Source organism: Lepisma saccharinum, chromosome 21 (assembly GCF_977018435.1).
Source record: "Lepisma saccharinum chromosome 21, izLepSacc3.1, whole genome shotgun sequence".
NCBI lineage: Eukaryota > Metazoa > Arthropoda > Insecta > Zygentoma > Lepismatidae > Lepisma > Lepisma saccharinum.
The window spans coordinates 13,423,884-13,447,706 of NC_139249.1; the positions used below are offsets into that span (position 1 = coordinate 13,423,884).

Sequence of the window (23,823 nt, forward strand, 5' to 3'; positions counted from 1 at the left end):
TTGCTCGCTTCGCTCGGAATGCCTGCTTTATTGCAGTTTTATCAAGTTCAGAGCGGCAGGAGTCGGGCGACCCTCCGCACCAAACGATCTAAATGAAAAAAAATGCAAAAGAGATAATGCCATGGAGCCCCGTGAAATTATTTGCGGCCTGTTATATCAATATAGTTTTCAGTTTGCAAAAATTGGATCTAAACAATGTCTTGCTCGGTTCGCTCGCAATGTGGTTCTTTTCTGTAATGTATTGTAAATTACTAGAAAAAGAAGTAAGACCAAATATGTACTTCGGACTGTTGCTGTTAAACAGTTTTGTTCTAAATGTATGAACAATTATTTGGAGAAAACGGAGCAAACATATGCGAGAGACAATTGATGTTATTTTTGCTGTTGCTTTGTTATGAACTGGATGAATTGATTATGTGATGTATTTAAATTATACTGGGTGAGTCTTTTAAAAGAGGCCCCGTGGAAAATGCGCTCCTTGCATATAGGCAACCTTGGTACACAGAAGAGAAGAGCGGGTTAGAGAACAGTCCAGGATATCGGTGCCAAGCATATTCGACAACATGACAGGACATGACATATCCTGGACTGTTCTCTGCCCCGCTCTTCTCTTCAGTGTACCAGGGTTGCCTACAAGCAAGGAGCACATTTTCCACGGGGCCTCTTTTAAAAGACTCACCCAGTATATATATATATATATATATATATATATATATATATATATATATATATATATATGTGTGTGTGTGTGTGTGTGTGTGTGTGTGTGTGTGTGTGTGTATGTGTGTCTGTGTGTGTTACAGAAACATTGAATACTTGTACAATTCAGTGTTACATGTTTCTTTCTTATTTTACGTCGCTCCATGTTGCATTATGTGTAAAACATGTTCTACATGGAAGTTACACATGTCATATGTACGAAAATAATTATATTCGTCACTTTCGTCTTTCAAAAATACAGTTCGTGTGCTTGTTTTCCATTATTAGCTAATGTGAAATTGAACGTGCTGAAACAATTCCATGAAAAATTGCCAATAATAATTATAATAATGCCATTATTATTATTATTTATATTGTTATTATTATTGACACGTTTAACTTCCTGGTACTTGCCCTGTCCCCCAGACAAAAAATCGTGGCTCCGCCTCTGCCATTCACGCAATGTTGCAATCTCACTCGAAATTTAGACTATTCAGGTCGTGTATAGAATTGCATGTGCAATTTCACGGTGTATTTCCAACAAACTTGGATGAAACCTAACACTAATAATAAAACTGTATTATAATCTTATAATTGTACGCGGTCAGTTTTGACTTATCACCATGCCAAGCATGACAGCAAAAACCTTTATGCCTGCCCTGGTACGAATCACCCTCGCGCTATCAGTTTTGTCATGAAATGAATAGTCGAAACTGACAAGCCAGGCATGACTGTGTGTGCCGATCGTTGCACTGAAATGAAAGAATGTTTGTTCAGAAGTGGAAAGCAGGGAAGAAATAATAATAATATAAAGATATATGAAATAAATAAGAAGTTAAAAACAAAATTAATACAAAATACAAGATTAGAAAGATCATGTGTTTATTATATTGTGATTTTTAAGATATAGTACAAGTTTCAATATTGTGAAATTTGCAAGGAATTGATTCATGAGTCTAAGCAACGAACTGAAATTTGGGTGAGTACATTTGTAGACACATTCATCGTTGCTCTGTGGCATGCCATGGAATGTCCCCTTAAGTCCTACTCTCTCAGCTGTACTATTCCAACTCGCACTTGCCCTTGTGCAACAGCGTGTAAACTGCAAGAGAAAGAATGCATTCTGATGTTACCTAAGTGCATAAAAGCACGGTTACTTCATCGTACATTTAGGAGGAAATTTCCGTTACTAACTAAACAAAACAGACTTGAATTTATATATTTTATTCCTTTTTGGCTGAAAAAAAAGATAGTGCTAAAGATTACGAAGAAATGTTGTTTTACAGGATTAAGTTGTGTAAATATTAGCGGGATTTTATTTTAGTAAACCCCTAACAACGGCTTGTGACTGCACAAAATGCGATGGGGGAATTTTTTCACTTTCGCTTTGATTGAGTGATTGAACTAGAAGTTTGGGTGCGTCTTTAGGCCATGTTGCACCCTTCAGTGTACAGGGAGATACTCCCTTACCCAAAATTCTTACTTAAAAAGTTTAAAAAAGGGGTTTAAAAAGCTCCTTGGGAAAAATTAGAAGTGCAAGGTTGTAAAGAAACCTGCACAAGACAAACAAAAATCATTAAAAAGTAAGAATATATTAAAAGCTTCCTCACATAGAGTCATCAGCCAACAGGGATGACAGACAGCTGGAAAGAGTGATATAATAAATTCCGGGATTCTAAACCAGCAGCTGTGGCCAATGGCGTATCCAGGGGTAGGTTCAGGGGGTCCAGACCCCTCCAAATTCCTTTCTTCTTTTTGAAAATACTATGGTAGATTCCAGCATACTTCTAGTTGACACACTTGATGTAGCAGGTATTGACATTTATCTCTGTGTGCACGTTTTGTGGATTCTGAAAATAACACCCACTAAATGTGTTTTTTTAGTTGCACACTGGGTATCGATAATTTTATATCAGCTGAAAATCTGACTTCAGTGTGAAACTATTTTGGTACAGTACGTGAAGTTTGTGAAATACTAAAAACAAATATATTGCATTATGTACAAGACAGTAAAAACAAGCTATTTTCAGCATTTGAAACTCGATTTCTAGAAAAAATTATTCACTTCATGTTTTTGTTAAATTTCTTCAACCTTGTTAGTTAAGTGGGGCTGTCCGAGTGAACCAAGCAAGTGATCTTCCAGCCGCAGTTGAAAAGGGGGACTTTCTTAATTGTACACCTTATCTGTGAAAAGGTTTTCAGTTTTACTGTACAGTTGTCAAAGTATTTAGAGCCCTCATCACAATTTAGCCTCTGCTCTTTCTTACCCAATATACGTCAGAACTGTTTCAGAGACTTTGGGAGATTTCACATGAAGAAAACAGCCAAATATTTTAAACTGCTTCTGAAAAGTGGACAACAGACATTCAATTCTGAAATTACGATTAGAGGAATAACAAAACACGCACACACACACACAAAACGACAATACTAACCTCGTACTATTATAGATGGAAGACGTGCCATTGGCCTGGGGGGATGGGCACCCCTGGCTGGACCCTCCCCAAATTTTCTTTCTGAGGTCGACGACAGCGGCAGAGGGGTTTCTCTACTTGGTATAGACCAGTAGGTATGAAATTGTTGGAAGTGAGCTTTGCAGCTCCTCAAATAAAATGGTGTACGTACCTGAAACAGATAGAAACATGGGTGTCGGGAGGGGGAGGGGGGGTCGAACGGGTCGGTGGAGCCCCCTGGAAATTGACATTGTTCATTCAAAGATACAAGAAAGCCGAAAGTTTGTTACTCTTATTCTTAAGAACAGAAATATAGTTAATTTAGTTAGTATTGGAACAGAATAATCAAAGTAAAAATTCATTGGATCGAAATCATTGAGTGAAAAATACAGAAACAAGGTTATATTGTACCATTTCATCCAAAGAACAATTGGTTCCACACTTTTCAAAATTCTAATAGTTACAGTTGTAGGTGAGAGGCCACACAACAAACTTTATGAAAAAAAAATCCCCCTTCTCTTGAACGAGACGTGAAAATGTTAATGCCAAAATGCATTCAGGTACTAACTGTATAAAATGCCAAATATATAATGGAATATAGTTGTGCTCTTATTCACTCGTTTGGTGGAGCTTGTCTCTCTCCCCATTTATATAATAATGATAATAATTATTATTATTATTTGGAAAAAGAAATTATTATTGTGTTTATATTATTTATTATTGTATAATAACATTTATAACCGTGGTAATAATACTTATTATTTATCTACTATTCAAGTTTATCATTTGCCCGACCCCTCTGCAAAAATTTCTGCCGACGCCTATGGATAGAAAGGTAAAATACAAAAGAGGGGTGAATGACAGAGACAGAATGAAAAGAAAAGAGGGATATGTAAAGAGAGAAGCAAGTCTATTCGGACTTACACGCATCGACAGTACAGGCTTCGCAATTCATGGCGCATTCGTTGTGAAAATTCCTCATTATGCCGTGGTCCGTCATTCCACACACCATGTTGTCCGATGTGGTGCAGTTGCACTCTTCAACGCACTCGTCTTCACCTTCGCTCACGCTCTCTTCGGCGAAAACCGCAACACGAACCAGACGACCTGAAGACAATAAAACTTGTATCGAAGAAACTACAATCCGTCTCGGGAGTCTGTGAAGCAAGGACGCGCATAACGGCAGAGAAGGGGAGAAAGCGAGTGGGCGGAGCAAAGCAGTGCGCGCTGCTGCGAACGGCTGGTAGCTGCAGCCACGTTTCACCCTCCATACACGCGCTTCCACTGTCAAGCGTTCATTGGTCGTACCCTCTCGAGTTGCTACTTTGGGCCTCCCCGATGGCGCAGTGGTAGCGTCGTCGCCTTGTAATCAAGGGGTCCCGGGTTCGATTCCCAGTGGATGCACATAGTGGTTCGGATCCCACTTTAAACTGTAGATCCAGCCCCGATTAGCCTTACTGTGCATAAAGTGGACTTAAAACAACAAATCAACAACAAATAGAGTTGCTATTTGCGCAGAGACGTGTTCTCGTTCGCTTGCTCCATTCCTGGGATAGTGAGGTCGGGCCTCTGCTAACGTTGTCGTATCGCTGTCACTAGCCCCGTCTAATTCGTTGCACTTTTGACACTAGGTTTGGTGCAGTGTCAGGACGGTGAAAGAAAATCGTGTTAAACCAAATAGACGTTGCACGCAAGAAGAGTCAGTGTTCAAATCGAGAGGACTGAACAAATGTCTGCCTGCTGCTTTCAACGTACATTGATTGGTTGACACGTACCACGCAGGCTGCGACATCCTGGGGGGACGGGGGGATTTCCCCCTCACCATCAATCTTGGCCTCAAAAATCCCCCCCACCAAAAATTTTCCGGGGGGAGAGTTTTTGTTACAACAAACAAAAGATAAGCAATTACTTTTAATTTCAAATATACTGTACTAAAAATAATATCGAAAACTTACGCAAATTAGTGTAATTGTGAGCGTTCGCTGCTTTTTCTCTCTCAAGAGATCATTAACAAATCTCCATCAATACGCACAATAAAAGTAAAACAAGAATGCAAGAAAATAATAACTACAAAATCTAATTGATTTATATTAACAAAAAGCACAAACTTAATAAAAGTTACACATAATATAACCACTTCAACTATTTCATAATTTATTAACATCTTTAACTAGTTAGTAAAGGACGTAGTTTGCTACTTTATAATATCTGATATATTTAAAAGTAAAACAAATTTATTTATTTTTGGGTAATTAATAATAATAATATATTTTTAATTTAGTAATTGTATTTAGTATTTTTTACTTTTAATAACATTATAAATATGTATATCTTATAATTTATATGTATGTTTGTGGGGAAGGGGGTTTGCAGATTTAGATATTCCCCCCCACCAGTCTTAAATGATTTCGCACCACGACCACACTAGCGCTCCGGTAATTTGAAACGTGTTCAGTTCATTTAATAAAGAAGGTTCAGGCTAAAAATTCTCTTATAATTATCCCAATGCCGGCCCCCCGTGACGGAGTGGTTATCACATCGAGCTACGACGTCACGGTTCTCGGGTTCGAATCTCGGCCTGGGCATGGATGTTTGTAAGGTGTCCATTCATGAAGTTCGTCATATCATCCACATCTTCACAAATTAGCCAAAAGTGGCACAAAAACGATGTAAAATAAATCAAATTAAATTACCCGAAAGTTTCCTGTCCGGCCTATAAGTACTTTCTGTCGTTGGATAAGGAGTTCCATATCATCTGGACAAGGTGTCGAACCTTGGACACCGAGTTTCTTAGCGCATTACTCTCAATCAACCCTCCAATAACGGTCGGCAGATTATATACATTTAACCTGTATCCACAGTAGTCTCTCTATAATCCAATGTTTCGTATAATCCGTGTCAAAAAAAAAAGAACAAAAATTGAAATTAATAAACCAAACAAAAGAAAACAACTTCGCTGTGTTGGAATCCACCTGGTGACGAGAATTTGCACTAGCATTTTTTTGTCGACGTCCGCTCCTATACCATAACGCCACCCGTTGCTTCACATTCTGTAGTTTTTCTTGTTATATTATTTTTCTTTCACTTCTTCGGATTTTCCTATTTATTCTGTACACGTCCGTTTCTTTTTGTTTTTTTTTTGTAATATATTTTTTTTAAAATTCGAGGTAGTTTCGGTCCCGTAAGCCTCGAATTGTCAGGACGCTACTGTAATCTGTTTCATAAAACATGCTTGAATACGTAGTGCCTTGTGAGTGCATACAATACTGTCAAATCTAGGATCCATCATGACGTGACACCCACCCCCAGAAAGTTGTTTCTGTCTACGATCATGCGACTTACGTCATGAAAGTAGCCAATCAAGACGCGACGATTTAACCAATCAACATCCTGTTGACACCAAAAGATAAACAAAATATTGGAACACTGGCATGTCACTGATGATTCGTCACGTATCTGCGGTTGTTGTCTTTCCAGGACGTACTGAGAATCTGTTCATGACTCATGGAGAGGAAAGGGTACCTGTGGTACTGGAAAAATTCTTTCTCTTCCATGAAGCGAGGCTTTGAAGTGGAATAATAATAATTAGGTTCGAACTTTTGTGGTAAAAAGGCACGTGTACTTTCATCTGCCCATTGAAGACGTATTCCTGGCTTTAGGCGTCACCTGCAGCTCGACCAAGAAGCGAAAAACCCTCTGGCGCTGTCGTGGTGATGTAATCAGCTGCTTGCCATGTAATCCTGCCCCTGTGTTGCCAAAATGTGGGACAGTTTTCAACTCAATGTCGTTACCTTAATTCAGTTCCAACTGTTTATATTACCATGAAGGTGAAAACCGTACACAGCGAAAGTAGAGACGCAATGCGTGACGTTGTTGAATGTTTATGACAGCGAAACAAAGGGGGGGGGGAGTTATGAATATGGCAACACTGGAGTAATCTGGCGCAAGCGAAGGGGAAACGAAAGGAGAAAACAGATTTGTTCGCGAGTTTGCAGGTTTTTTTTTCTCATCTTGGTAGAGCTGTACGGAGGAATCTCGTAATTTTAGAATATGAAGGGTCCGATTGGATCACCAATTAGCCCATTACATTCATTGGTACTTTAGTATTATACGGACTACGTGGTTAGGTTAGGATAGGTATTAGCCCCAGTTTCAGGATCGACAAAATCATGTTTGCGAGGGGAATATAACCTAGCCTAACCTAACCTAACCTAATACTAAAGTACCCATTCATTAATGATTAATTGTTAGTTTTGGATGTCTCGGGGTGATCACGCAAATGTAGTGTTTCCGGCGTTGCTTTTAATATATATCTTGTTTGTCTCTTTAAGTACACTTTATGAAGAGATAGGCTAATCGGGACTCCACCTGCAATTTAAAGTGGGATACGAACTACTGTCTCTCCACTGGGTATCAAACCATTACTTCTCAATCTGAAAGCCTGATGGCTTGCTCCGGTCACGTGACTAAACGTCATCAACTGGAGGCGAGACAGCTGCCATGTTTGATTTGCTTCTTCGGAATCAATGTCGGACCTTTTTAGTGAATATGGAATTGTAATGCAAATTTAAGAACTGTAATCGAGTTTACATGACGTGTAAATATGCTTAAATGTGGAAGAGGTATGGTGTATAAGTCTTGTGTACTCAATTGCAGAGGCAATTACAATGAAAAAGGTAAGAGTAACATTCACATTATTTTAAAATGTTGTTAAAAATGAGAAATTTTTAGGGCAATTCCATGTGATTCAGTCACTACGAAAATATACAAGTAACAAATGTATTATACTAAGAAATAAATAATAGTAATAGTTCATGATGTAAACATTTCATGTGTCCGAAATAGGCATCAAATATACTCGTAAATGTGGACAACATGTCAACATTTTTTTAGAATTATCAAATAATTTACCCTGAATTACAAACGTTGGTTAATATTACGTCTACCAAAGCAATTTGTTAGTGTAAATTTTATGCAAGCATTCGATAAATTATTCATATTATTTACACAAATTTTCAGTTTCAAAATGTGCTTAATGAAAGAAAGCTATACAACGGGGCAAAGTTGATACATGTGTAAATTTATTCTTATTTTATCCCGCTTTATGTTTCTTTAGGCTAATCGGAGGCTAATGGAAGATATGTTGTACATTTAAATACAAAGGTGCGATGTGTAACAAGAACGTCGATGAAATATTCGTGTGTAAAACTATCCAAGAATATATATATTACTTATGTTTCAAATACAAATGTTTTCACTGTTTCATATGAACTGCTTTTTATTTTTTGTCTTTGTGAAGCTTCAATGTTCGTAACTTTGATTATTAAATCAGTGATAATGTTTATTGTTTCATAATTTATTAACATTCTTCACGACTTTTCTAACGGAATGTAAAAAACAGTGTAAGGAAATATTCCAAATTTTTATTTCCCAAGTGAACGTTAAAATGGAAATATTAATCTGCTTCTTTTCTCAATGAAACTCTTAAGTTATTGCCACAAATCTTACTAACGACAATGAAAAGATTCAATTTGTTTATTATCTTTTGTTCAATAAAGTCAATAGGATCGAAATTACAATGTGACAAATTATTTACGTTTAGTCTTCATACACAGAAATGTAACATTGCCCTTGCACCAATTTCTTTCGCTTTTGCTGCAAGAATATAGAAATTAAGGTTTTGTATTGAGATTGTATAGCTACACAAAATATCTGCATTATGTGGTTGATTAATTTTGGGTAAACTTAAAGACAATTTAATTGATTAGGTAACTTGGAAAGTTTACGGTCAACCTAACATGTTTTTTATTTAATCAATTGATTTTACATACAAAAGTTCATACAAAAGCGGTTACGAGTTTTACTGTAGCTGACCAATATTCCCGATAATATTTTTCAAAGATATACAATGTTTAAATATTTCCGACAGGAAGTTTCTAACGGTTTTCAACTCTTTCTTTGTGCTATGGTAGGAATTTTTGTGGTGGCCATAGTGACTTCCTGAATGAAAATTTTGGTGTAAATATTCAATATTATACATTTTTCTTCTAACTATATTCGTCGGGAGGGTAAATGTCAAAATTTAACTTCATAAGATAAATAAATATACCTTAATTATCTACGGTAAAATTACGTCAAGGAGTTTACAGCGTTAAGACGATCGCCTCCAGATGATGACGTCTTGACTGAGCGCTGTGGCCTGAACCTCAAGATGGTCTTGATCAAACCCGGGACCCCTTGATTACAAGAACTGCCGGATTAAGGTGGGTGCTATTGATTCTGCAGCATTAGGCCCATTCCTGAAATAGGCACAGATGAAAACAGACGAGAATTTTCCGAAAGCTGAACAGTTTCCTTTTGCTACATTAACCTGAAAAGAAATCTTTGAATGAAATTTGGAGCCCCCAATTACGGACGCCTAGACACAGCGTTACTTACAGTTACTATTATTCTTTGCGCTGTGACGTAACTATAACGTCGTTGTGTTTATTGTTCACCGAAGATTTCAAGTTAATGCTATCAATTTTACGTTAAACAGTTTACTTAGTAAATTAGCTGCGTTTTTTGCAATATCTTGGCGATTGCTGCCACTTTATTATTGTTCGGTAAGTGCGACGTAGTAAATTTTTCACCTTGAAAGCTAGTTGTACAGAAAAAATCGACGGTATTTCATTGTTAGGCTTTGACGTGACCTCACATTGTTATATTGTTCATACTGTTTCGCGCACGCTCAACATGGCGTCTCAACTCAGTGGGTGGGATAAAGCCAAAAAGAAAAGGAAACAAGCCGCAGAACAAGAAAAGCTTTTGCCGAAAATATCAAAATTGAGTTCATACTTCAGAGTACGAACATCTTCGTCTCAATCGTCTGCGTCGGATGCGATTGCGAGTTCGAGTGCTCCTGAAGGCCAGGCCAAGGAAGATGGACCTGTCGAGGCAAGAGAGAATAAAGAGCGGGAAAGTTCAGGGGAGAGAGAAGAGGTGAAAGGAGACGCTATCGCTGAAGCACTAGCGCCGACGCTGGAGGATTTCACCAATGATTTGGGACAGTGGGGTGAAATCAACGATGACACTCGAGAATACTGGGCCAAGAAAAGTCCAAAAGACTGCCAACACACTGAATCCAAGTTTGAAGAAAGTGCCAGACGATACCCAGACGAGTCGTAATATAAGTAAGCATCACTAGTGTACCTCACATAATCATTTCATGGTACATTATCATAATCACAATAATAAGAATAAAAAAAACCATTAAAATAGAAAAGCAAAAAATATATATGTTAACCCTGCAGAATCAGGCCCAATTTCGTCTTAATCCGGCCCTGATTACAAGCCGACGACGCTAGCACCAATGCCACCTGCGAGGCCCACTTCTTTTAATGGTCGCGAGTATTGTCGGATTGAAAATTATGGATACTCAAATTCGGAATCCAATTAAAAATTAACCAGTAGACCTACCCGGTAGAGGCACATAGTGGTTCGGATCCCACTTTAAATTGCAGGTGAAGTCCCGATTAGCCTTTCTGTGCATAAAGTGCACTTAGAAATAAGCTGGAACAAAATTAAATTTAAAATGAATTTCCTTCATTCTTTGGTGGCTGGTGCCTACTTGCACTGCTTTGAAATTGTTATATATATATATATATATATATATATTCGACTGTTAGGGAGTGGGGGTTCCCAGACATCCCGTAAAACAGGGATTTGTCCACTCATATTCTACTAACCCCTCTCAAAATTTTTGTGATACTCCCCTAAAACTGTTTTGCAAACATTCGACTTATGGTTACCGTCATTGGGTGCTAAAATTATCACTACACGACCGCTGTATTCGCCCTTAGATTCTCCTGATTGTAAATTCTTACAAACCCCTACCGTAAAGTCCCATTTTTCATTAGGGTGTCCCTTTGCTGAGACAAGAAATTCTCGGGAACATGTTCTTGTTCAGTGTTTCGAGGTTTGAGATTGTTGAGCCAGAGATAGTTTGTCCAGAAATATTTAAATTTAATGTATTGTATATTACAACTAGGGCATGAATTTTTAGGTGCTAAAAACATGCATAATATTTATGTATTTATGTGCTGAAATAGTGAAAATACGCACTTATAAAACAAGAATATGTTACTTTTTTTTTTAAAAAAAAAGGAAGGAAAAATTGTCTTACCTTTACAAGGTTGCATTGCAGTGAGTGGTGAATATCATCCTTAGGTTGTCAGTTGTAAAAGAGTGATGATTGTCCCGGAACAAGGTTTTGTAACGCGAAAAGTTGCGTTCCACATCACAGGTTGCCAACTTTGCATATTTAAACGAAGCCAATTGTTTCACTGTGAATCCCTCTGGAAGCGATGCAGATGTGTCACAGTTCAAAGCAGCAGCTACAGTACGCATAGTTTGGAAAACGTGGTTTCCTTCAAATACGGAACGAATTTTTTGTATAATTGTGTCGGCCTTCTTCCCGTCTACCTTTCCGAATGCTTCGAGGATATTATCAACCTCATTTACTGCATCAGTCAAAGGCAAATCAGAGGTTTCTAAAGTGTTGATTACTTATACCAGAAATGTAAAATTTGATTTTATGTACAGCAACTGATTACAAACTCGTATTGGAATGCAAAACCTGCAAAATTTGGATATAAGAGGGATCCTCTGCTGTACAACAGTAAAAAACAGCTCGGAATTGTCAGCAATATTCAGCTGCACTTAACGTATCTAACCATGTCGTGAAAAAGTTGAATTCTGGATGGTGCTTTAACAAAAGCTTTTTACCCGTCGGAAATCAGTGTATCAACATTGGGAAACACAATCCGTATTTTCTCACAAACACGATGCAACATATGAACCATGCAGACTACGTGAATCATTTTAAAGCAGTGGTTCCCAACCTTTTTTTGCTCACGGCGCACTATGCTATGTAGTGAGATCCCGCGGCACTGACGTTCTCCAGTTATAAAGTTGCCGAAATAGTAGCGAAAAAAATTGCAGCCACACGCTATCGCAGATGTAATTTTACCTGCCTGCAAAGAAATTGTGAAATCGATGTTAGGTGACAGCGCCGAGAAGGAAATATCCTTAGTTCCTTTGTCAAACAATACTATATACCGGCGGATTGATAACACGTCTTCAGATATCCTGAAATGTTTTTCGTTAAGGCTTTAGCTTAGCTGTTAGCAAATACATCACCTGTAAAATAGGTTAATTTCTTGAATATTATTCAAATTTATATCGAATATTATTGACTTGTTCTTTGCGTAACAATAAATATTGTTTTATCGAGTGAAATTATTCTAATAATTTTTACCAGCAATATCACAAAGTCTACGAAGTATTGCTGCACACCTGGAGATTCTCGCGGCACACAAGTTGGGAACCACTGTTTTAGAGTATCTACTATGAAGTCCCGTGGCCGCTTTTTGACATACGCGGCCCCATGAATTAAAGGCAGAAGAACACTATCGTAGCGAATACCATTCGGCCACAATAATTTCATGGATTTTTTCTGAAGTCGAGCAATGGACGAATGGTTAACAGTTTTCTTAATAGGAGTGGTGGAGAATTTGTCCCCATCCTCTGTCAATGTAGCAATAAAAGGGATAATATGTACTAAACATCCTCTATCGTTAAGTAGCTATTTGATTTTATGTAAAAACAACAAAAATATGTAATTTTATGTCAGGAGTTCCCAAAACATATGGTCGGTGCACATACAAATTCTCTGAGGTCTGCTAGGCGTTTTAAAAAAAATATATGTAAATACATAGAAATCCATGTCCTAATTATAACAGTTCTATTTCTTGTGGATTTTAAAGGAACATTGTGTAAAAGATATGGAGACTTGAATGCCCTTTACGTGCATAACTTAACACTATACATAATGCATTTGTTGTACAAAATACCTAAAATATTTTCTAAAATTATTAATTTGTACTTGAAATTGAACAAGCCTTTTGTATTTTTGTTATTCAGCATCGCCACCTAAAATTTAATAAATGCTGGAATTCTTGGAAGGGGGTGTTGAAGCCCAGTGGTCTCCTTTTAGACTACTCCTACTGCTTCAACACACCACCACACTAACCATCCGTGGCAGTAGGCATGTATCCAGGAATTCCTTTCGGAGGGGGCTGTACACCATCTCTTTAAGGGGTATAGATAGAACCTCACAATTGTATGCTTAAGGCCAGTTCAAAAATGGGGAAGGAGGGGTGCAAGGAAAGCTTACTTATCTTGGTAGACAAGGCTTAGCATTAAGATGCCATAGTGTGGAGGCAAACAAAAAAAATGGGAGCAACTTATCTCCTAAATCGTTGTCACTGTTTAAGGCTGCCATTTTAATCAGAACATGAAATCGGAACCTTTTTTAACACTCGACTATCGGCACGAAACAAAGGAAAGTCTTGTCGAAAACAGCTGAATCGCGAAACAATTAATGCACAGTGAACCATGAAATTCTCGGACTGCATACACGAAATTTGGTCCTGGCACAACTAAATCATCACTCAAAACTTTGATTTTCAGTTGATCTGTGCAGCTTATTTATTTTTTAATAAACAGCTCCAATACCCGGTACTGTTGAAATATTCGCTTTAGAGAGAGACCTTCGATCTCTTCGGCCCTCGACCCGAACTAGACTACACTGAGGGTCCGGAAGTTCCGCTGTCGTCAATGACTTCAGCTTTGGACCCGAACTGGAACTAGTAGAAGACTTCGTTACTTTACGGTGTTTAGTTATTTTCATTTTCCAATCACTAGATCTTATAAAGCTACCAATGGACACTGACAGATCGCTAATCGAATGTATGAACTGTAACATTTAACTCTGAAGTCTCATTAACCGATTCTGTTGTACAGATCAACCGGGAAATTGAAGCCGCGTATTTATCAGACCCGTTGCCAGGCAGGGGCCAGGAGGGGCTCGCCCCCCCCCCCCGACAGGGTCGCCAGCTCCCATGGCACTGGTAAAACTATTTTGAACTCTAATTTGTTTGAGGTGAAGAGTGAAAATTTAGACGGAATATATTATTTTGTTCACAACTTCGTTCGTTCATCTTGTTTATGAGCAGAAGTCTAAGCAGCGGCAAGTGTTTAGAAGATTCTCTAGACTTTAGAAAGTTCTTTCATATGGAGTCTTCTTTATCTGTACCTTCCCTCCCCATGTTGCAGCCTCTTGTTTGACAGAAATCTGTGACTTTGATGTTATTATCCACATTCCTTCCGCACCTGCGTCAAATGTCAACAGATCCCAAGTTTAATTGCTTTGGCCGGGGGTGGAATGTACGGTAGGCACTGTGATTGAAGTGAATATTGTACATTTTAACATGTATGATATAAATATCTGTATCACCAAAAATAGTATGGAGGGATGGTGTCAGTAGCAGTCATTGGCACTTCAAGAGATGTTTTAGAAGATATAAAAAAACAACCTGTAGTATTTGTATGATATTTCTAAATTTTATATTTTATATTAACATAATGACTCCGACACACATAATTTACCTTCATTTAATACTATTAAACTTTTGAAAAATGGACTTGGTTTAAAAAGCACCCCCTGATTACCTGTGACCCCCCCCCTCCCCCCCGGAGGTCAGTTCTAGCTACGGGCCTGGTATTTATATCCTCATTATATTCTAGAACGTTTCGCAGATAAAACGATGCGTTAATATTGCCAGTAGTTTGACTCCTTCTCTTATTCAATAAGGTTCCCTCTCGCGCTTCCCAGAGATTAAAAATTACAAGAAATTGTCCTACTTGTGGCGCTCTCTTTGTTGTGCAGCCTTCAAATGCTGACAAGTCTTTACGTAGTGCTCTAGTTCGCTGTGACAGCACCGAAAGTGCAAGAAAATCTTACGTGCAATATTATCAACAACAAAGCTATAGAACATTCTCCGCCTTGCTTTGATAATTATTTCTCTCCTTAAATTATCGACACATTACTCGAGAAGACAAAAACCTAATTTTATCTAGTGTAAACTGAAAAACTTCCTTAAGAGAAGGGGGGCTCCAGCCCCCTGATCCCCACCTTGGATACGTAAATAACAAGGTTATGGAACATTCTCCGTCTTGCTTCGATAATTATTTATCTCCTTAAATTATCTTCACATTATTCAAGAAGCCAAAAACCTAATTTTATCTAGTGTAAAGTGAAAAATTCTTGGAAGGGGGATCGAGCTCCCTGTACCCCACCATCGATACATGTTATTATCAATAACAGGATTACAGAACATTCTCCGTCTTGCCTCGATAATTATTTATCTCCTTAAATGATCATGACTTTATTTTATTTCACACCATAAGAAACCAAAAACCTAATTTTATCTAGTGTAAACCGAAAACTTGAATCCGTGCCTGCATGGCAGAGTGGTTAGCGTAGCGCATTATTGACTCAGGAGTCCTAGTTTGAGCTTCGAATATGTGTAAAACATGGACGTTACATTGTTTCTTTTTTTTTTTTTTATCTATTTCATCAATGTATCGTTCATCGTTAAGGTGCAGATTACTTAGAGATTTTAAGAAACTTGTTAGTGAAAAAATACAAATGCTATGATTCTACTGTCTACTATATTTCGTTTTTTTGGTAATTTTTCAAGCAAGTCTGTTCCCATCAACGAGACTCCACAGATCTTTCTATATCATTTTTATAAGTATGCATTCGTGGTGCCAAGAGAATGGTTTTACTGAACTTAAGTGTTCTGTATTTAGTCTTAATAATGTAATTCTGCCCTTAGCCTTATGCGACATACTCGAAAAGCGAGAACAAAGTTCTTTATATTGACGAAAGATGGTGCTGCAGTTGCAACTGTCTTTGTAGCCATCTACTGGCAGAAACTAGAATCATTTGCGGTTCAAAGTTGTCTCAGGCCTCCCGCACTGGTGCAAAAATCCGAATAAGGTTAATTTCGGAATTCATTTGTTCGTGCATGAATTAACCAGCTACCAGTCGGCACCACCATCGATGCTAAATCCTAATTTTCTCATTAAAAATTTAGTTTATGTATCTATTAATCAATGATGATCACTTGTACGTGATTTTGTATTTTATTAAATGCCTTTCCCTTCTTAAACATGTATAAGAAAAATCGTATTTTTAAAGTCACTACTTCTACATGACGTAACATCGTTCCATATGATCTGTCATGGACGTACACTAACTATTTTAATAAGGATGTAGAAGAACAAACAATAAAAACAATGGCTTATTGTGCAAATTTTTATTGTATAAACTGTCAGAAGAGGAACCTATTTCTAATCTGTGCCCAGAGCTGTCTTTTTTTCGTGTTCCGTCAAATCCTGAAAGGTTAGTTATTTATGAATTATGTTCGCTCTTTATGTAAAAATAATTCCATAAAGTTAATTTCCACGGAGAATAATTCCTAGCATGTCTTCGTATTCTGTATTTTGCTTCATTTAAGTAAAAGGCCATGTGTTAAAAAAACGTCTGAAAGGGTAAAGGTTCGATTTTGTAACTTAATGCTATTTATAAGTTACACAGGAGGATAGGAAGCCAACGAGAATAGTGGGAATGACTTGAAGTTTGTTTGAAGTTCAGAAAAGCTCATTTGTGCATGTTATAATGTAGAAAGTTGCAAGTTATCGCGCTCCTATTCGCTTCTGCATGAAGTTTATTTCGTCTAGCATATAAAACTTTGTCAACATGTACAGGAGATGAAAAAAAGCGTGTAAATATTAAAGCGATGAAACCTAAGGTAACTGTTCCTATCGTTCTATGATTTTTTTAAAAATTCTCTTAGCAGGAAGACTGACTGATTATCGTAGAATATTAGCAATCATTGTCACACGAAATTTGAACCTTTCTTAAAGTAATTAGCACTCTTTGGATTTTTTTTTTAAAAAAATATTTATTTTGAAAAAACAACTTAAAAATTACCTTACGCAAGCTTGCACGCTTCTCAAGGACAATGTATTTTCCATTGACAAGGGACTGTAAGTATTGTAGACTAGTGGGAATTAATGTAGAAGTAACTCGGAACCTAAGTAAAATGAATTTAGGGAATTTATTTTTAATGCTAAGAGAACCAAACCTGGCCTGCCTAACCTAACTACGAAGCATACATTGAACCAAATCATAAGTAATCACTAGTTTTGGAAACGAAATGAGTTTAACTAACCTACATGTGCAATATATGCAAAATCATCTAATTATACCTGTAGTTAATATTATTGCTGTAATAGCCCTTGTTGCTGGTCATGGGCTTTGATCTACTAGATGGTATGGGTGAATTTGATTTGTTGACATATTTCCTGTCCTGGTATCTTCTTCAGAAATATGTTGTGTCGTAACATTTTTCTTGAAAACACTCCCGGGAGTAGATTCCATGATCCATTCAGTGACAAAAATTGCATTGTTAGCCAGTTGTAGGTTAGGCAGTAAGCTTGAGGGACTCTTTCTAAAAGATAATGTGGTAAAACTTTGCTTCATATGTTAGGAAGTTTAGTGAAATATCTATAATATTTTTTTATTTGTATTGCCACACACTGTATAGTGCCATAAGAATTTGTTACGATGAGAAATAATGTGAAAATTGAGTAAAAATGAATGAATTGAATGGTGAAAAGCTCATAAGATTTTCCGCAATAGTTGAAGGAGCTATCATAGAATGGACCCTTATACATTGACACTATTATTCAACACATACAGATAGTGATCTACATATTCATTTTCAGTAACTTTTCTTTGTGATGACACGCTTTGACCTTAACTCACAAACAACTCTTGCATCATGGAATTTATCTTTCTTGAGTGACATAAAATGCAGAATGCTTTGTCTTGCATAGTTATATGTTTCTAAAATAATTTTTCATCTCTTATTTTTCTCGTAGAGCTGAGATATGGTTGGAGAAAATATGGCGAAAGGACTTGAGGCACAAAACGTACAAAAGTTACAGAGTTTGTGGAGACAATTTTTCAGAGAATATGTTTATGAATTCTAATAGAAATAAGTTAGTGCATGATGCATACCCAGATGTAGAACCAAGTAAGTATATTTATTGCATTTCTTATGGAATAACATTGTCATCAGTTATGTGGCTCATGCTTAAGAAATTGTATTTTCCCTTTTCTGCATTAAAAAAATATATGCTTTAGAGATAAATTTTGCTTAAAGTACATAACACCTAACAACACAATACATTGCTTGAGGATGTTAGAAACAAATGTATTTAATGTTTCGCTAAATATTCCAAGCAGGGTGGATAAAAAGCACACATTTTTCTGTTTGAGACTGTACATATGTGAACCTACTATGGAAATGTTTGTTGAGTGTGTTAATGATGCTTTAATAATTTCAGTAACTTCTATTCCAGTGAAAGTCTGTAGGACCTCAAAGAGATTATCATACCTTATGCAAAATATATTAATTACTAGTGATTTAATAAATATATATATACCTGGATAACAATGTGTTTGTTTATTTTCCCTTACATTTGTTATTAGCAATAGAATATAATGTTTTACATTTCCACAGTATGAGTACTAAATCATTAAGAGTAATGTACTTACTCTGAAACTGTTCTCTTCTTCTGGAGTATTTCAACATGTAAATTCATTCTTGGTGAAGTATAACATGTCACCATAGTGAGTGTCCGACCAAGAAACCTATCAGTATGACTATGAATGGTTTGTCTAATGGAATTTCATTAACAATATTATAATAATATTCAATACAGTGGAAATTATTTGATGTAGGGTTTTAAGGATTTCTTATAGTCTTTTACTCTATATTCCATATGTTTAATGCTAACAATATAATTTATATATGTAATTGGAAGTAAGATGCTTGAAATACATTTTGGGACTTGTAGGCATACTGACCATATTGGGCCATTCAATGTATGTGAGGAAGAATCATCTTGAGTTTGAACTGTTCTTTTAGGTCTACTTTATGCACAGAAAGGCTAATTGGGTTGAGCCTACAGTTTAAAGGGGGGTCCGAAATACTATGGGTCTCCACCGGGTATCGAACCCATACCTGAGTTAAAAAATGGGTGTGAAGAGCCCCTTGAGAAAGGTTGAAAGTTAAATGTTATAAATACTTGCAAAGGACATACACAAAACTACGAACTTCCTCAGAGACAGTATAAGAGCCCCGCTCTTCTCAAAAAGGTAATGCAATTTATTAAAGTGCTGTCATTATCTCAAAACCTCTGGTCAATAATTGGTAAGATCAAAAGTTTGAGGAAAGTATAATCTACACATTAGGTAGGAATAAGCCAATCACTTAACATTTAGACATGACACATTGGATGGTCTAGCCCTTGCAGCAAATCATCATGAGTGAGACACCTATGTTCGATACGAAGCCAAGTTAAATTTACTTCTTGATGGAAGGGATGGTATGAGAAACATCATGCACCAATGATCGACCTGATAGTGTGAAGCTTGAAAGAATGATTATTTATTAATTCTTTATGTTCACTTTATGATGCATTGCCAGAGACAATTACAATTATAGCATCCATGAAAATCTTCGAGGAATCTATGCAGAAGATGATGGAAGTGCCAGGGGAAAAGGGGTCAGCTGTTGCGGAAAAGTGCAAACGGGTAGTGAGTGCAAATGAGGACTTGAAACAATTGAAAACAATTTGTGATATTCTTAAAGGTGAAAATGCTGTTACCATAATGAGTCCAGCTACATTAGCTTGTTTTATGTATGCTCCAATAACTTCTGTCGAAGTAGAAAGATCATTTTCTATTATGAAAAACATTCTCTCTGACAGACGACTATCAATGAACGTTGAAAACTTAAAAAAGCACCTTGTAGTTATGTGCAATCAAGACGGAGAAAATTGAAATGCTCTTCCCAATTTAGATTTTAACATTTTGCCAGAAATTATAGATAAAAGTAAGCGACTTCCAAATGTGCCTTTTTTCGGTTTATTTTGCCTTTTTTCATTTTAGTGCCTATTTTCCACATTATAAATGCCTTTTTGCCTGCCTATTTTAACGAAAGTAAATGCCTGAACTTCCGGGCTCTACTTATGAGTGATATTTTGTCAAAATAGCCTAGGAATACTTCATGGACAATGAACAAAGAATTGGTTTTCCGTGTGTGTTTTAAATCATTCCTAATAAGACGTTCATTTTAATCCAAACATGCAGTGGCGGCGATTAGGAGGAGCGGGAAGTGGGGGATGCAGTTCCCAAACCAAAATTTGCCAATTTTTTCTCCCGCACTATGGACTCTTTATGCTAAGCCTTTTCTACAAAGAAAAATATATTGTCCTTGCCCCTCAAATGTTGGTACCCAATCGCCGCTACTACAAACATTCACATAGATTTGTCAGATTTGTCCCCAAAGGAGTAACAAAAACTCTTTCAGTCAAAAATTCATACAATGAAAGTACTATGCTCAGGAACATGTCTTCAATTACGAGAAACTTCAGGATTGTCTACCATCGCACTTTCTATCACTGTCGCTCCGGCTCCCGTGGCAGAGTGGTTAGCACATCGCGCTACGACGCCAGGGGTTCTGGGTTCGAATCCCGGCCTGGGCATGGATGTTTGTGAGTGAGTGTTCATTCATCAATTTCACCATGTCATCACTCATCCCCATCTTCGCAAATTAGCCAAAAGTGGCACAAAAAGCGAAGTAAAATATAGCAAATCAATCAACCAATCAAATCTATCTATCACTGTCGCCGAATACATAAAATCAAGTATGTGCCTTGTATTTGCAAAACAAGCTTAAACCAAATTCACGCGTTAGGGTTGGCGTGAACACTGTATTAACATGCATGAAATAATGTGGTTAGAATGTATGGCTGCACAGGCTAAACACTTCCTTTAAATAATTGTGTCCATCAGAGACAAAGCGAAAGGAAATGGAACAAGATGGGAGGATAGATTAGAAAAAAAAATGAGGAAAACAGGATAAGGAAAGGGAAAGGGAAAAGAAGTAAGAGGAGAATCGGGAGTGTAAGAGAGAGGGGGAATACATACGTCTTACATACTCATATATACTATATATGGTCTTACATGTATACTGCCCACCCTAATCTATCAATATGGCACTTCTGCGCACCCAGTCGAAAATTTCTGGCGCCGTCCCTGCAGATGAATGGAATTTTCTACGTTGGTAAATCAGAAGTGTCTACATCTTGCGATTGAATATGGTAGGCCTACACAAGAGAGAAACTTACAGTGACGGCACCAGAAACAGTTGCTGATATTAAATGTGCTGTATCCTGCAGATTGCCACCCACGTTAAACTGTGCAGCAATTGTTATGAAGAGAAAGATACAATTTGGGAAATGTTGCAACATGGCTCGAGTGCCCTTTAGAACACTTTGGGTAGCGCAATGATCCGCTCACCCCACCCTTCCATTCCTGCTTTTATTTTCTGCTAATAATTCGGGACATATCTCGTAAGGTCGTAGTATTTATTTTATTTAAGTGCATAAAAATGTTCTACAATGATAAATACCATTGTTCAGTTAATACAGGTGTCATGGGTTCGAATCCCTGTTAGAGCTTTCTTTGTGTCATCAATTTATCATAACATCGTCGCGATTAGCCTAAAATTGGAAAAATGCGACGCTAAATAAACAACGACGAGGGAGGGGTAAAACGCATTGATCAACGAACAAAGTAATCGCCGTAGAGTTTACACAAGATAAAATCGCGATTTGCCCAAAATGTCAGAAAAAGCAACGCATAATAGGGAGAATACGAAATAAAAATACTTATTACAACAGATAATACACGGACCATTTTTCATGCACAACGGAATGATTTACGTGCTGGAATTTCAGGAACTTGAAATTATTTTCCTATGTTGTGCTTCTGGGCTACTAATTCTGCATATCTCGTAACTTAGATGTAGAAATCATTCAAACGTAACATGCATTAACTGAACAATGGTATTTATCCTTGTAGAACATTTTTATGCACTTAAATAAAATAATTAATTCCACCTTACGAGATATGTCCCGAATTATTAGCAGAAAATAAAAGCAGGAATGGAAGGGTGGGGTGAGCGGATCATTGCGCTGAGACGCATTCAACTGTCACTGCCAAGAGTAAGATATGATTGGCGGAGAGGTTGCTATGGCAACGTTTTACGTTTCGAAACAGCCGTAGGGTGGCTCCACATGTCCGGTTTGGTATACGCACAGATTACAAAGGAGAGATAGGAAGTAAGCGATCTTATTAATCTGTGGTTGTCTGGTTGGAATGGAACTTGCTGCATTCATATGTTTTTTAATGAATTTATTTCATGAAGTAACTAGCAGAGAAAGGTCTTTGCTAGTTGAACCAATTTGAGCGGTCCGACCAGTGACGACATAAAAAGGGGACGAGGTGAGTGTGTTGCGCACCAGTCGATCAATCTTCTATCCTGCTGTTTATACAGAAGGGTAAATTTATAGCCAAAATGTCCATATATCAGGTCTATGTGAAAAATTTTATGGGGTGTTGTGAAAATTTTGGGGTAGTGTTAGTAAGGTGTTGGGGACCTGTGAATAAATTACTGCTATGATCCAACCAAAAAGTACAAACGCTCTTCTAACCAGTGATCGACGGAAAGGGCACAGAAATATGTGAGTACATGAGTACGTTGTTAACAAGGAGTACAGTAGCCTCACAAAGCACATTTTCTGACAAGCTACAGTTGACAGAAGTTGATTTTAATAATATAAGGCATTTTTTGGCCCACATTATCAACAAGAGTCCGCATTTCCCATTAGAAATATTATTAGTTTTTTTTAATAAAAGTTTTGTCATATTTTCAATTTAGTAATTTTTGCGTAAGAGGTTTCAGTACATCTAAATTTCCAAAATAAGCAAATAAACACACACAAACACACACACACACACATACATACATATATAATAGAGTCTGTATATGAGATTTTTTCAAGTAAACTTTGAACCTGAAACGAAATGTTTCTGCAGCACTGCTCGGTGGATTGGGCCTGTGGATGCCACTCCCGCTACAAGATGCAATAATTTGCGTGCGACATGCCTTATTTGTTTTATTTATACCATGTTGCATGCAAGAAGGTAGTCAGCGTGACTGCCTAAATCGAAAATCTATGGAGCCCTGTATTAATGCTTCACATGGCATGGAGTAAAAGCGTGGTTGTATGTGGCAATTTCTATTAAACTTTGTGTAGAGGGGATTTAAAGCTTTCAAAGATGTCAAGTAAGTATTTACAAGTACAAAATATACATAGGGTACCACTAATTAAAGAAATCACGGTAACAGATTATAAAATATATATCTTACTTGTTAGTATCACCACTATTGGCATCCACTTCATTTCAGAAACGTTTATAACTTTTGCATCAGTGATAAACCATATTTGGCTTTATAATATTCAAGATTAACCTTACACAATGACCAAGGATTATCTATTATCCTTCGATGACAATGAATCCAAGATTTATTTAAAACGAAAAAGTACCTAGGGTCTGCTAAAACGCAGTCATTGGTCGATTCAGCGACGTCATTCTGGGAAACATTCACTTCATGTTTCACTAAGACAATAAGCTGCTTTTGTTTTTATATTTCTACTACTACAACATATTGCAATATATGTACAGTGATCATGACCAATAATAAAGTATAAAAATTAATAAATTAAAATTGCTGCAAAAATATTATATCCTATGCAACATTAGAGAAGGATGATCAAATTATATAATCACAGAAAATTC

At 37.0% G+C, this 23,823-nt stretch overlaps 1 long non-coding RNA gene across 2 annotated transcripts; it reads right to left on the reverse strand.

Moving 5' to 3' along the window:
- Nucleotides 1-1,583: 1,583 nt before the first annotated feature.
- On the reverse strand, nucleotides 1,584-23,663 carry LOC146003942 (uncharacterized). 2 transcript variants are annotated; one of them, XR_014443877.1, is made up of 3 exons: nucleotides 23,393-23,663; nucleotides 4,077-4,259; nucleotides 1,584-1,801 (listed from the first exon to the last, which is right to left on the reverse strand). It is a non-coding gene; the product is annotated as an uncharacterized LOC146003942 (long non-coding RNA). The 2 variants fall into 2 exon arrangements; XR_014443878.1 differs by lacking the exon at nucleotides 23,393-23,663 and adding an exon at nucleotides 11,317-11,388.
- Nucleotides 23,664-23,823: the final 160 nt, after the last annotated feature.